We start from the raw sequence: 13,053 nt of genomic DNA on the forward strand, positions 1-13,053 counted from the left end.
TGTCAAATTGGGTCATCGTTCGGTTAAGGACCGGATTTAATTAGTTCGGATCTAATTGGATAATCTTTTGTGTGAGGTAATTTTGTCCACACGGGATCACGGATTGAATGCATATTCAGGATCACTTAGGTTTTGTTCGGATACCGATCGGATAAGATCTATTTTTTGACAATCCTATCTTTCAGATACTGGATGTATGATTTATTCATTCCTGCCGAAAATTTTGTTTTGTTGGCCGACTTTAGAGACTTAGGCCCTTCAATTGGAGTCACAAAGTCCCTAAACAATGCATCTCTATTCTATAAGGGAACTCTTTTGTTAATTAACTTAAATGACTTTTTGGTGTCCCCCTATAAAATAGACTATAATAATCTCAATGACAATAAATAAAATAAAATTGTACTCTGTATTAAAAAAAAGAAGTAATAGAAAATTTATTTAGGGTGATTAGTCAAGTAACAAAAAAAAATGAAGAAATAACATGAAAGTAATAAACGGAAAGTAATAAAAGAGGGGAAAAAATGAAACAATTACCCCTTAATTCTCTCCTCCTTATGCTTTCGAGGGCACTTCATAACGTATGTTTGTTAATGTTAATAAGTTGGAAATAGAGGACGACACATAAACGATAGTTTATCAAATTAATTGAGGTAAATAAATCAGGTTATACAATCGTCATTTAAAATCAAATTCCTTTATATTCTCGCGCATCTCATGCATATGAGAAAATATTGTGATTTACTTTGTTATTACATTGTAGCACGTACTGGTTTGATGTTTGCTAAATATAGATACTATCAATTTTTCTTTAGAGAAGATTTTGAATAACTATTTTTTACATGTATTTCAGGTTAGATGTAATAACACAAATTTTCTTTCTTATATTCATACGTTTTGCGTGCCTATGAGACTAGTAAAAATGTAACTAGCAAACTTCACTTGTTATACCAGAGAGAGTCCCTTCCATTTTTCGACTTTAATTACCTGATTAGTCAACATGCAACCCATCTCATCTGTGCCTCTTGGGATAGTTAAAAGTCCAGTGTAAAGTAGGCCATATTGCCTTGTTTTTTACCTTGTCTTATTCAATTTATGTTCCATGTTCTACGGTTTCTTCACCTTCTTTAACATGAAATTTAATTTGTGCGGTCGATATGTCACTAATGCCTTTACATAACCACAATGCAAGATGTCACATACATAGTGAAGAATAATATTTTCAATTCTATTGAAATTTAATATAATTTTAATTTCATTAATGGTTTTTATATATACAATTTACTACTTTTTTATTTTTCTAATTGTTCTATTGTTTAACGAATATACTAAAAGACTAGTAAATCATTGATAATATAAATGAAGTGAAAGGTGGGTTTAGATTTTAATTATTTGGACTAAAATATTACAACGAATGTAATTTTGACCCTTTTTTTGGATCCTTTTTATAGTGGAATTGGACCCGGATTTTTTTTTTCATTGGTAGACTATAAAATTTTTTATTCGTACCCACATTTTTCAAATCCTGAATCTCACCTATGATCTAAGATTAGTGGGCAACCATAGTTTCCTTTTTTGATCCGCCACTGCTTCGGAGTGATAACTAGGTATATCAAAAACTTAATTGTGATAACTAGGTATATCAAAAACTTAATTACATGACTCGTCAAGTTAACCAAACTTGGCCGAGCTTAGCTGATATGGTCCGATTCGAAGAATTCCAGACATTAATTAACTGACTTGTACCGTCCTAACTCGATCCAAATCTAAATCGGTTCAACTCAAATAATCGCAAACTTATAACTGACTTGTACCCGATTAAAAGTCAATCCAAAACCGGTTAGACCTGCTAAATTAGGATCGGAACCCAATTTATATCTGACCATCAGGGCCGGCCCTTGGGCAGGGCATAAGGGGCAACCGCCCTGGGCCCAAGGGAAGAGGGCCGAAATCATGCAATCTACAAGTTATCTATTTATATAATTTTCTTATGATGATATAGCAAATTCCAATGTGTGGCTCAATGGTTAAAGCGCTTAAATCTTACTCACCGCAGGGTTACGGGTTCGACTACTAGTTACATCCTCTTTCATTTTTCATGCCAATTTTTTGTCCTTTTGTTTATTAATTAATTACACTTCCTATTCTAATTTTAAGATTTATACAAAAGAATTGAATTTTCAGTTATAGGATATGTAATCAAATTCATTTAACGTATAGCTCAAAAATTTGCAATACTTGCTAAAAAATTTGTACAATACGAACATAATTCTTTTTTCTATAATTTTCTTTTATTCAGCGTATATTGCGATCCGTTGATGTTTCGTTGTTAACTTGTTATAAACTTGTTATTTTTCCGATGTTAGTGTGATAATTTTCAGTTATAGTATATGTAATCAAATTCATTTAACGTATAGCTCAAGTATACGAACATAATTCTTTTTTTTTATAATTTTCTTTTATTCAGCGTACTTTGCGATCTGTTGATGTTTCGTTGTTAACTTGTTATTTTTCCGATGTTAGTGTGATAATTAATGCTTGAGATATTGTAATTCATGTTCAATAATACAAGTTCAAATATTTTCAAACCTTATACTACGTATGTTTTTAATAGAGTTTAAAATTGGGAAAAAGAGAAAAAAAGAAGTTGTTTGAGAGTAAGATCATATCACTTTTTAAATTAAAAAACATACCCTATTTACAAACAATTTTTTTATTCTAAACCTTTAAATATATAGGGCCCCAATTTTTTTTTCCGCCCATAGGCCACAAAAAGGTCAGGACCGGCCCTGCTGACCATACAATTCATACGGAGTATCAACAACAATTATCAATCCCCGTTTACAGCATGAGGGAATATGACATTAGATTTCATACAGTAACGAAATACTAATGCATGTTTCGGTAAAGTGGGTTTGCATGGAATATTGTTTTGCTGGACATTTCAAAATTGTGGTTTGGCTTGAGTTTTTTTTTCAATACTCTGTATGTAATTTATGGTCGTTTTTCATTCTCCGGAAAGTTTAACTAGCCAAATTGCAAACTGTATTAAACCTTATACACATTTTTTTATTTTTTTTTTATCTATTTAAAAAATTTAAAATGACGAGTCCAAGTCACTTAACGTTGGCTTATGTACGTGATTTACTTTGCTAATATATTAGGATTTAGGAGTAACATTTTCAAGTATGTTTTTTTAGGTGTCTAATCAAACCATGATTTGGTTCAATATATTGACATTTTCAAGTACGTATTCTTTTAGGTGTCTAATTAAACTTTGATTAGGTTCTGTTTGACATACATTTGTAATACAATTTGCATTGGTTTGATTTTGCAAAATACTTCCCCAGCCATATATTTACGGTTTAGTTTGCATGATGTCCCAAACAACACTGTATGAAACAACGGAAACCCTCAAACTTGGTTCCATAAGAAAAACTCTAATGCTACAAGATGTTGTGGCTAAGTTTTTCACATCAAAATTCTAACTACAATTGATTTAAACTACAAATTTTAACATTGGTGGGCTACAATACTTTGTAGCTTCCTATAATATTTAGTTTAAATAATTTGTTTATTTGAGCTATATTTTTTTTTGAGCTACGTAGCCCAAATAGCTACAGGATTTTAGCAGCTGCTTATGTCATTGTTGTACCAATGGTGGACTATCTGCTAACATGTTCATATTTTTTTGTGAACAGGTTCTTTTTCTAAACAATTGGAGTTGCTCTGATAAAATTTGCCCAATTTAGCACCATCTTGGAAATGCAATGCTAAGTTTTACTCCGTATATCACTCCTCTTGCTTTGATTATCTATCACCCTTGGCTTCAGTGCTAATGATTAAAAGTGTGCGTGTTTGTATGGTATACCTTCCTTGAATCGTGTACTTTACACAATTACATTATTACACCCAAACATGAAAATGGTTTGGGTTTTTGGGTAACAAAATGAGTAAACCAAAAAGGCTAAAGTAATTATCAAGTTGTGGGTCAAGGATGCATTTATATTGGTCATCGTTATTCTTGTCTCAATATGACAATATATCTATTGACTATTGTGATGTCTGTTGCCTAGATTTCGTTTCACTACAAGATCGAGTAGGTGTTGTTCCATCAATCTTTGCATAAAAAAGGAATAATCCCTACTCTTTACAACCTACATTTATGCATTCGACTCAATTTAAATGTAGGCATCTAATTAGGCATCTAATTAGCCAATTAAGATGCCTACGAGACTCACAATTTATATATTGATACATCCTCATGATCCTTGTTACGCGTTTCCGTACATTGTTGGAGTTCATTACGGGGTAGTTTAAGTCATTTTATTCCTAAGTCCGCAAATTGTCCCGCATACATTTCTTTTAGTGTATAAAGTTATATTTTCCACTTCTTTTGACTTTATTCTTGTAATGGAGTACATATTTTTAAAATCAAACTTGGTCAGAAAAGTTCAGATTAGATCAAATCAGACTAGATCAATCCGTTTGCATTTTTACGTGCGTAGCACTTCGTCTTTAATTCCATAAATTTTAAAAGTTTAAAAGGTACTCTCTCCGTCTCTTAATACTCGCACCGGTTTCATCGGTGCGGAGTTTAAGACATTTAAATTGATTTATTAATTTAATGGGTGTTAGTTGATATTGGGGTATTTTTTAATATAGTTAGTGAGAAATGTGTAAGAGGTGGAGAATGATGAGTGGGGGTGTGAATTTTTAAATGATTTTTTGTAGGGAATAGGGGTGCAGGTGGGGTGAGTAAGTAGGTGTGAGAAATAATATAATATTGGTATAAATTTCTATTTATAGAAACGGTGCAAGTATTAAGGGACGGCCCGAAAAAAAAAGTGGTGCGAGTATTAAGGGACGGAGGGAGTATTTGATAATAATGTCGTTTCTTATAGATCATGGAGTACTCCGTAATATATAACTAAGGTTAGATAAGAAATCAAATGAGAGTATCATACCACACCTCAGAAATTCAGACTATACATTGCATTTCAATTTTAAAGAACAAAGGCCAAGGGCTTGTTCAGTATCATTTTTTGTTTTCAATTTTCTATTTTTACAAAACTAAAAACCAAAATATGAAAATCATAAAAGTAGTTTTCAGATTTTTGTTGTCAGTTTTCAAAATCAAAATAATAACTATAGTTATGACTACTTTTATTTCATTGTTCAATATAAATCATATGACTTTCAAAACCAAAAAATCATAAACTAAAAATTGACCGTAATACCGAACTAGACGTAAGTTAACCCTATTTATCTTTTGGTTGAGACAAATTAATTCCACGAGACCACAACCTGTATCATTTGTAAAATACCTTTACACAAGTGTATAATCCGGAGTACTTTTACAGTTTTACCAACCAAAATATTGTCGGGGAAATGTAATGACATTAAATTACGCAAAACAAATAAGGCTATGCTCAAAAAGTTAAGATTTGGGTTGATTTTCGAGTTAATTTTAAAACCTATCCAGCCGAAAGTTAATCAAATTTATGACGGTTTACAATACGTACTCGTACTCTATTAGTGAATACTCCGGTAACTCAGAGCATCCACAATAGCAAAATATAAATTATAAATGGGACGGAGAAATTAAACCAAGGACTATTATACACAGAATTTCAGTTTTACCACTGGGCCAAACTTTATTGGTGACCCCCAACATCAGGCCCGGCGTCCGTGACTTCTTGGGGTCCTTGGAGAAATAAGGGATTAGGCCCCCTTTCAAAATAATATGTCTAATATATAACTAGAATATACCATTGCACCATAGGGAAACAAGACGCATCAAAATTTCGTCCAATCAGATACATATTCAAATTCAAATCAATAAAAAATTATTTTATCTCCTTCTAGAATTTCACCAGCCCGCTCTTTGGAATGTATTAGTAAAATAGATAATCACTTAATTACGGAGTATTAGGTAGTTAATATGAATAAATAGGTTTATTCTTTGATCCAAAAAAATAAGATTTAATTTAGTATCAAAGTGTTTATATTAGTAGCTCTTTACTCTGAATTGATTTTTCAATACCATTTAATATAGACTCATAGTACATCATGCAAGCAATTTTACCCACAAATATTACATGAATTACAATTAAGTTTTAAAAGCTAAATTAGATGTCAAGCAATGCATACTTAAGTTCAATGTGGACTTATTTGTTTTAAACGCATTGCCAACATGAACGAGAGAATTTAATAAGTTAAAATTAACATACCAAAAAATGAATGAGAAATTTTCTCAAAATAAAAGGGAATTAAAAAAATTAGGAAACACTAGCTAAAGAGGTAAAAAAAAATAACGGAAGTTAAATGAGCAAAGGTGAGAAAGTTGTTAAAAGCAAAAACATTATTCCATAACATTACGCCACCTTACCAATGAGCCAAAGGTAATTTATGTTATCTAGCACGTTTTTTAATTAGTGCATTAATATATTGTATAGACTTTCATTTTAGGCCCCTTTTCGCCCTGGATCCTAGGCGGCTGCACTTCTCGGCCCGCCTACCCTCAGGGTTGGGGCTGCCCAACATATTCATATTATAATTTTTATATATGATATTAGATGTAATTAAAAAGAAGAAAAAAAAAAGACAAATGTTGAAGGACCACAAATTGATGGAAGATCAGAAAACTTGGTAGTGGTGGGGACCACAATAGATGTAGCTTTGTTTTTTGTGTTAGCACCCGGTTTATTCTTGGGGTTAATTCGGATTCGGGACGAGTTCTGGGTGGATAGGTTTCAGTCCTCTCCCAATTGTTGTTGCGGGGGATCGAACACGGGTCCTCACTACCAAGTTCAACCTCAATCACCACTGAAACAACAAACAATTGGTATAGATATGATAACAGAACTACAACATCATATATGTAACATTGGTGAATATGCGTGCTCCAATTATATCAATATTGCAAGCAGCTAGGTCCTTAAGAGGCACTGCAACTGCTGCTCAGTTAAGTGGGTTCTCGGTTTCGGTATAGAACTGATTTAGGTGCTTTTGATTCCGGTAACAAAATTATGAACCATTTTGGCTGGTTTCAACTTTTTTGAACCGGAATCGGTTGGCCTGACACCCATATCCATTTAATAAGGCCAAATATATATATAAATAAAAGGATTTTATTACCAAAAGGAGAGAATAGGCAAAAGCCTTTGCAACCAAACGCCCCAACAGGCACAAAAAACCACTATATCTACTTCAGTCAAGCAGAATAGAACTAAGCTCACTAGATACTCTACTTGCTACTCTGAACTGAATTTCTTTGAACAGTTCAGTAGCAGTTTTACAATGTTGGTTATAAACCTTACTATTTCTGTTCAGCCATAAAGAGTAAACACTCTCTGCAAAGAACATAAACAACAACTTATGTCTACCTTTACCTCTCTTGCTACTCTTGATCATCCACTGGACTTCTGCAGTGAACCCAGCAGCAGGTCTTGAGAAGTTCTAGAAGTCCAACACTCTCTGCCAGACTTCAGAGGATAACCCACATTCAAAGAACAGATGCTCCACAGACTCAGAACCAGAACCACACATCATACAAACATCAGAAGTGACAACTCTCCAGGTTAGCAACTTATCCATGGTAGTGAGCCTTCTCCATATTGCTAACCATAGGATAAACACACTTTTAGGGGTATCCAAATTGTTACATACAATTATCCTCAAAGGAACCTTTGTGTGAGTACCACACAGATGCTGGTACATGAGCTTAATAGAAAACCTACCTTGCTTAATCACAGTACTCCATCCCCCAACTCTTTCCACCAGATGCATACAACCAAGGATTTTCTTGAGTGCCCATGACATGCCTGCAGGCCAATGCGTTCCAGTAATACTCCTACCTTTGATATAATAAGTGTCCACCCACCTAACCCACAGTTTATCTTTTTTGTGAGTAAGGTCTCATAGAAGTTTTCAAACTGCTGCCTTGTTCCATGTTTCCATGTCTTTAATATTCCACCCTCCAGAAGACCTTTGTAAGCAGAGATTAGCCCAAGAAACCAAGGTTTTCTTGGAAGTAGTGGTATCACCAGTCCACAGATATACCCTACAATAACTCTGAATTTCTCTAATCACTTTTTTTGGTAGCACAAAGATTTGACACCAAAAAGATTGGAGACTAAGCATAATGGTTTTAACCAACTGCAACCTCCCTGCATAAGACAAGTATCTAGCTGTCCAACTTTTGGCCCTAGCAAGCACCCTATCAATCAGTGGATTACATTGAATGTATGCCAGTTTTTTTGTAGATAGTGGTACCCCTAAGTACCTAAAAGGGAAATCACCTGATGGAATTCTAAGATCATTCAAGATCTGCCTTTTAACTTCCTCAGTAACACCACACATATAAATATTTCTCTTGTCCAAATTTGCTTCTAGGCTAGAAGCTTGAGAGAATAAGAGGAACTTCTGGAAAAGCATCGAAGCAGAAGTAAGGTCAGCTCTACAGAACATAAGAAGATCATCTGCAAACATCATATGGGTGATGCCTAGCTTCTCACACTTAGGATGAAAGTTGAATTTAGGATCTTTTTTAAGCTGTTGCATGTTTCTAGACAGGTACTCCATGCCAAGAGCAAAAAGGAAAGGGGACAAAGGGTCACCTTGCCTGAGACCTTTCTTTGCATGGAATGGAGGACATGGTTTGCCATTGATGAGCACACTGTATGATACAAAGGTTAAACAAGAGAAGATCCAGTCAATAAAGAGGGTAGGAAATCCCAATTCAGTCATGACATCTCTTAAGTAGTTCCACTCAATAGAATCATAGGCCTTTTTCAAATCCACCTTGATCATGCACCTTGGAGATAAGTGTTTCCTATTATACCCCTTTACCAATTCTGTAGCCAACAAAATATTATCTGCAATATGTCTACCAGGAGTAAAACCAGCTTGACATTCACTCACTACTTTCCCCACCACTTTTTGCAACCTAGAAGTCAGGATTTTGGAAATGAGCTTGTACAACACAATACAACATGCAATGGGTCTGAAATCTTTGACTTTAATTGGTAGGGTTAACCACCTTAGGAACCAGAGTCACAGTGGTACAGTTTACTTGTTTTAGCAACTGATTCTGAGAAAAGAACTCTTTAATGGCCACATAAATATCCTGCTTAATCACATGCCAAGTTTGCTTGAAAAACACAACATTAAGACCATCAATACCTGGAGCCTTACTGTCATCAATACCTTTAAGAGCAAAATCAATTTCAGCATTTGTCACTGGAAGGTACAATGAAAGCCTATCTTGATAGCTTAACCTGGAACCAGATCTCATTGTTGTAATATCAATGGAAGGGAGTTGAGTAGCACAAGAACCAAGAAGGGAAGAATAGAAGTTGTTCACTTCCTTTTGGATGTCCTCTGGTTTTTCAAGTTTGACATTACTATCATCCATCAGCAAGTCAATTTTATTGAATTTATGCCTTTCTTTCACAGCTGCAAAGAAGAACTTGTTGTTGGCATCTCCACTTTTCAACCAATGCAGCCTTGATTTTTATTTCAAAGCTATTTCCTCCACTTTCAGCCATTTTCTGAGAGAATTAAAACATTCCTGGTCCTGAACCAGCAAAGCACTATCAGTGGGAAGAGACTGTAACTGAGTTTGGATGAGATCTATGTTAGGTTATGATACATATGAACAACATAAATCATGGGGAAAAACCTTAATGCCAGGATACATATTAATTTCACATAATCATATAATTAGTCTAGGATGCATACACTTTGTAGTGTGCCCTCCCTAGCTGCGCCCGAACCAAAAAAGAACAAGTCTTTAGGACTCCAAGTGCCGTCCCTCCATAGATAGTCCACAGCACGTCCGGATCCGCCTTAAGATTGACAAACTAGAATCACCCTTAAGGTACTATTATTTTCGGCTAAAATAGGCAAGGTTTATGGCTGATTTTTCTGCTTAAAAATCTTAGCTTTTTAATGTTTGAATACTTATTAAACTCGTCTATAAATTTGTGACACTAGGCACACATTTATAGAGTTATGGAAAAGGATTTAGAATCCTATTAGAATACCAAATTATTTAATTAGAATCCCTTTAGAACTCTATTTAATTAATTTCTATCTTCTAGGATTAGGATTTAATCATAGCACGATAGCACACGACCGCACACGAGCACGAGCACCGCACAGCCCGCGCGCACGCCTCGCGGCCCACGCGAGCTGCACGGCACGCAGCCCATTGCTCGCAGCCCACATTATTCCGCGCGCGCGCCATGCCTTGCTGGGCCTGGCTATGCGCTGGGCCTGACAAGGCTTTGGCATGTGTGTTGATGCGTATGGCTTGCTGGGCGAGGGCCTGGCTTCGTGCTGGGCCTTCGTCTAGCAAGTCTCGTTCGATGCTAATTCGTACGATACGCTTCCGATTAAATTTCCGATTCCGGAATTCATTTCCGATACGAACAATATTTAACATTTCTGATTCCGAAATTAATTTCCGTTTCGAACAAATATTTAATATTTCCATTTCCGGAATTATTTTTCGATTCCGATAATATTTCTGATTCTGACAATATTTCCGTTTCCGGCAATATTCCTGATTCCGGTAATATTTCCATTTCCGATAGTATTTTTCGATACGTACCATGTTTCCGTTTCCGGCAACATCTACGACTTGGATAATATTTATATTTCCGATACGATCCATATTTCCGTTTTCGGCAATATCATCGTTTCCGGAGTATTCATTTACTTGCCTTTGACGATCTCAGCTCCAACTGAAACCAAGATCCGTCGATTCCGAATATCCATAGATGGAGCATTTAATGCCATTAAATACTTGATCCGTTTACGTACTATTTGTGTGACCCTACGGGTTCAGTCAAGAGTAAGCTGTGGATTAATATCATTTAATTCCACTTGAACTGAAGCGGCCTCTAGCTAGGCATTCAGCTCACTTGATCTCACTGAATTATTAACTTGTTAATTAATACTGAACTGCATTTATTAGACTTAACTTTAAATGCATACTTGGACCAAGGGCATTATTTCCTTCAGTCTCCCACTTGTCCTTAGGGACAAGTGTGCATTTCCTAATTCCTTTGTCTCTCGATGCTTGCTCTTGAACATAAGGTAAGAGTTGTCATCCTTATTATGTCCAGAGGTGTTTCTCGGTTTCAGAGTTCAACTGATCAAATAAACAGATAATTATAGCCTATGATTCATCTGAGCACGACCATGCATTTTACAGTTTCTAGCTCTCCGAGTGGCCTTGTACAACTTTCAGCATCTCATCCCGATTTATGGGAGGACAATCCCAATCTTGCGATCTTGAGATTAGAATTCGTTTGATAGGTGATTACCCGAGAGTTGCCTTTATAGCCTCCTTTTACGGTGCGACGGTTGACAACGTCAAAGTAAGCAGTTCTCAAACAAGTAATCTCAAATCACTCAGGTATTGAGGATTAGTGTCTAATAATTTTAATGAAATTTACTTATGACAGATTTTCATCTCTTACAGTAAAGTTTCATAGGTCTGTCCGATACTAGTCTTCTCAAAGTAAGTATTTATGCAAATGATTACGATATTTCCATGTCCACATAGTTCAAGAAACAGAACTACTAGTCATCTTGCATTCTAGTCGTCTAACGTTTTCTATGCGTCCATCTTTATAGAAAAATCCGACCAAGGACCATTTTCAACTTTTGACATTCAAGTTCACTTGATAGACATTTCTTAGTCACAGGACTGGTCCTGACAGTCTATCTTGAATATTTCGTCAAATTGAAGGGACTCATCATTTAATACTAAACCAAGATTAAATGGAATATGAAAATACATTTCATATATGATAAATGTTCAACCCCAATGTTTTACAACCATGGGCCTCAAACCCATCTTCTAAAACAGTTCATGGAATTCAAAGCTATGCTTGATTTCCAGTGCTACAATGTGAGTGTTGCTTCTCACTTGTTGCATAGGTTTAGTTATCATGCTTTACCAATCTTAATATCCTTTTCATCGAATGTTCTTCGAGATATGATGATAAGATCTTTTGAGTATGTTTATTTTGTAATCTAGTCTTTCTTTGCTACATTAGTGGTTCTACGCATTTTGCAATGAAGAACCATTAAGTCAACAGACATGTGATCTACCCAAGTTCAGTGAAGAACTCTTTAACATAAACAACCCTGTTTTATTGCTTCTCAGGCAATAAGTACTTTTACTTCAACTGTATAGGTTGCTAGTGATGCTTTGGTTTGGATTTACTTATCCAAGCAGTTCACGGATATGTGGAAGACTTTCCAGCTGTATCTTAGAACATAGAAATTATTATTTTAATTTCCCACGCAACAACTCATGGTCTCCAATCCATGTTGCCATTTCAAAACACGATGCTCTTTAGCTCGTCCTTGTCAATGGTTAACTCCAAAGGAATCTTGTTTGATCCTTTGCCAGTGTTTATGCGTGTAGCATCAATATTTAGAATATCTTTATTTCCTTGAATAAAAAACTATTCCTATGTACTTTTTCAAGTACCATAAGTTTTTCTTGATCTCAATCTAGTTGATCTTCACTTAGATCAATAGAGATTGGTATATGTTCGTCATGCCTAAAGCCATACGATACATTTTTGGCGATCCTCATATTATATCATACATGATAAATTCTTTGCAGAATAATTCCCAATTGAATTCTATTCATGTAACTTTAGCTCATTCAATTTCAGTAGATACTGAATCCAGCTAAATTCTTTGACATATAATATAGGTTAAGAATCTATTCAGATCCTTTGATGTTTAACTTAGTAAATGCTTATACATAGTTCAAACATTCTTTACTTAGATTTATTCATATGGGTTGAATATCTCCAATGGAGTCTTTCGTGTTTGATTTAGTAAATGCCATTACTTAATCTAAAACAATATCATAAGATCTTTGTAAATAGATCTTAATACCCAGTATGCACTAAGTTTCTCCTTGGTCCATCATTGATGAATAGTTTCAAATCTAAGTCATTAGCATTTGAATGTTATTTCACAATAGAGAGATATGTGTGTGATACACATAGGACCAATTAA

This window comes from Spinacia oleracea, unplaced genomic scaffold (assembly GCF_020520425.1).
Source record: "Spinacia oleracea cultivar Varoflay unplaced genomic scaffold, BTI_SOV_V1 SOVchr0_047, whole genome shotgun sequence".
NCBI lineage: Eukaryota > Viridiplantae > Streptophyta > Magnoliopsida > Caryophyllales > Amaranthaceae > Spinacia > Spinacia oleracea.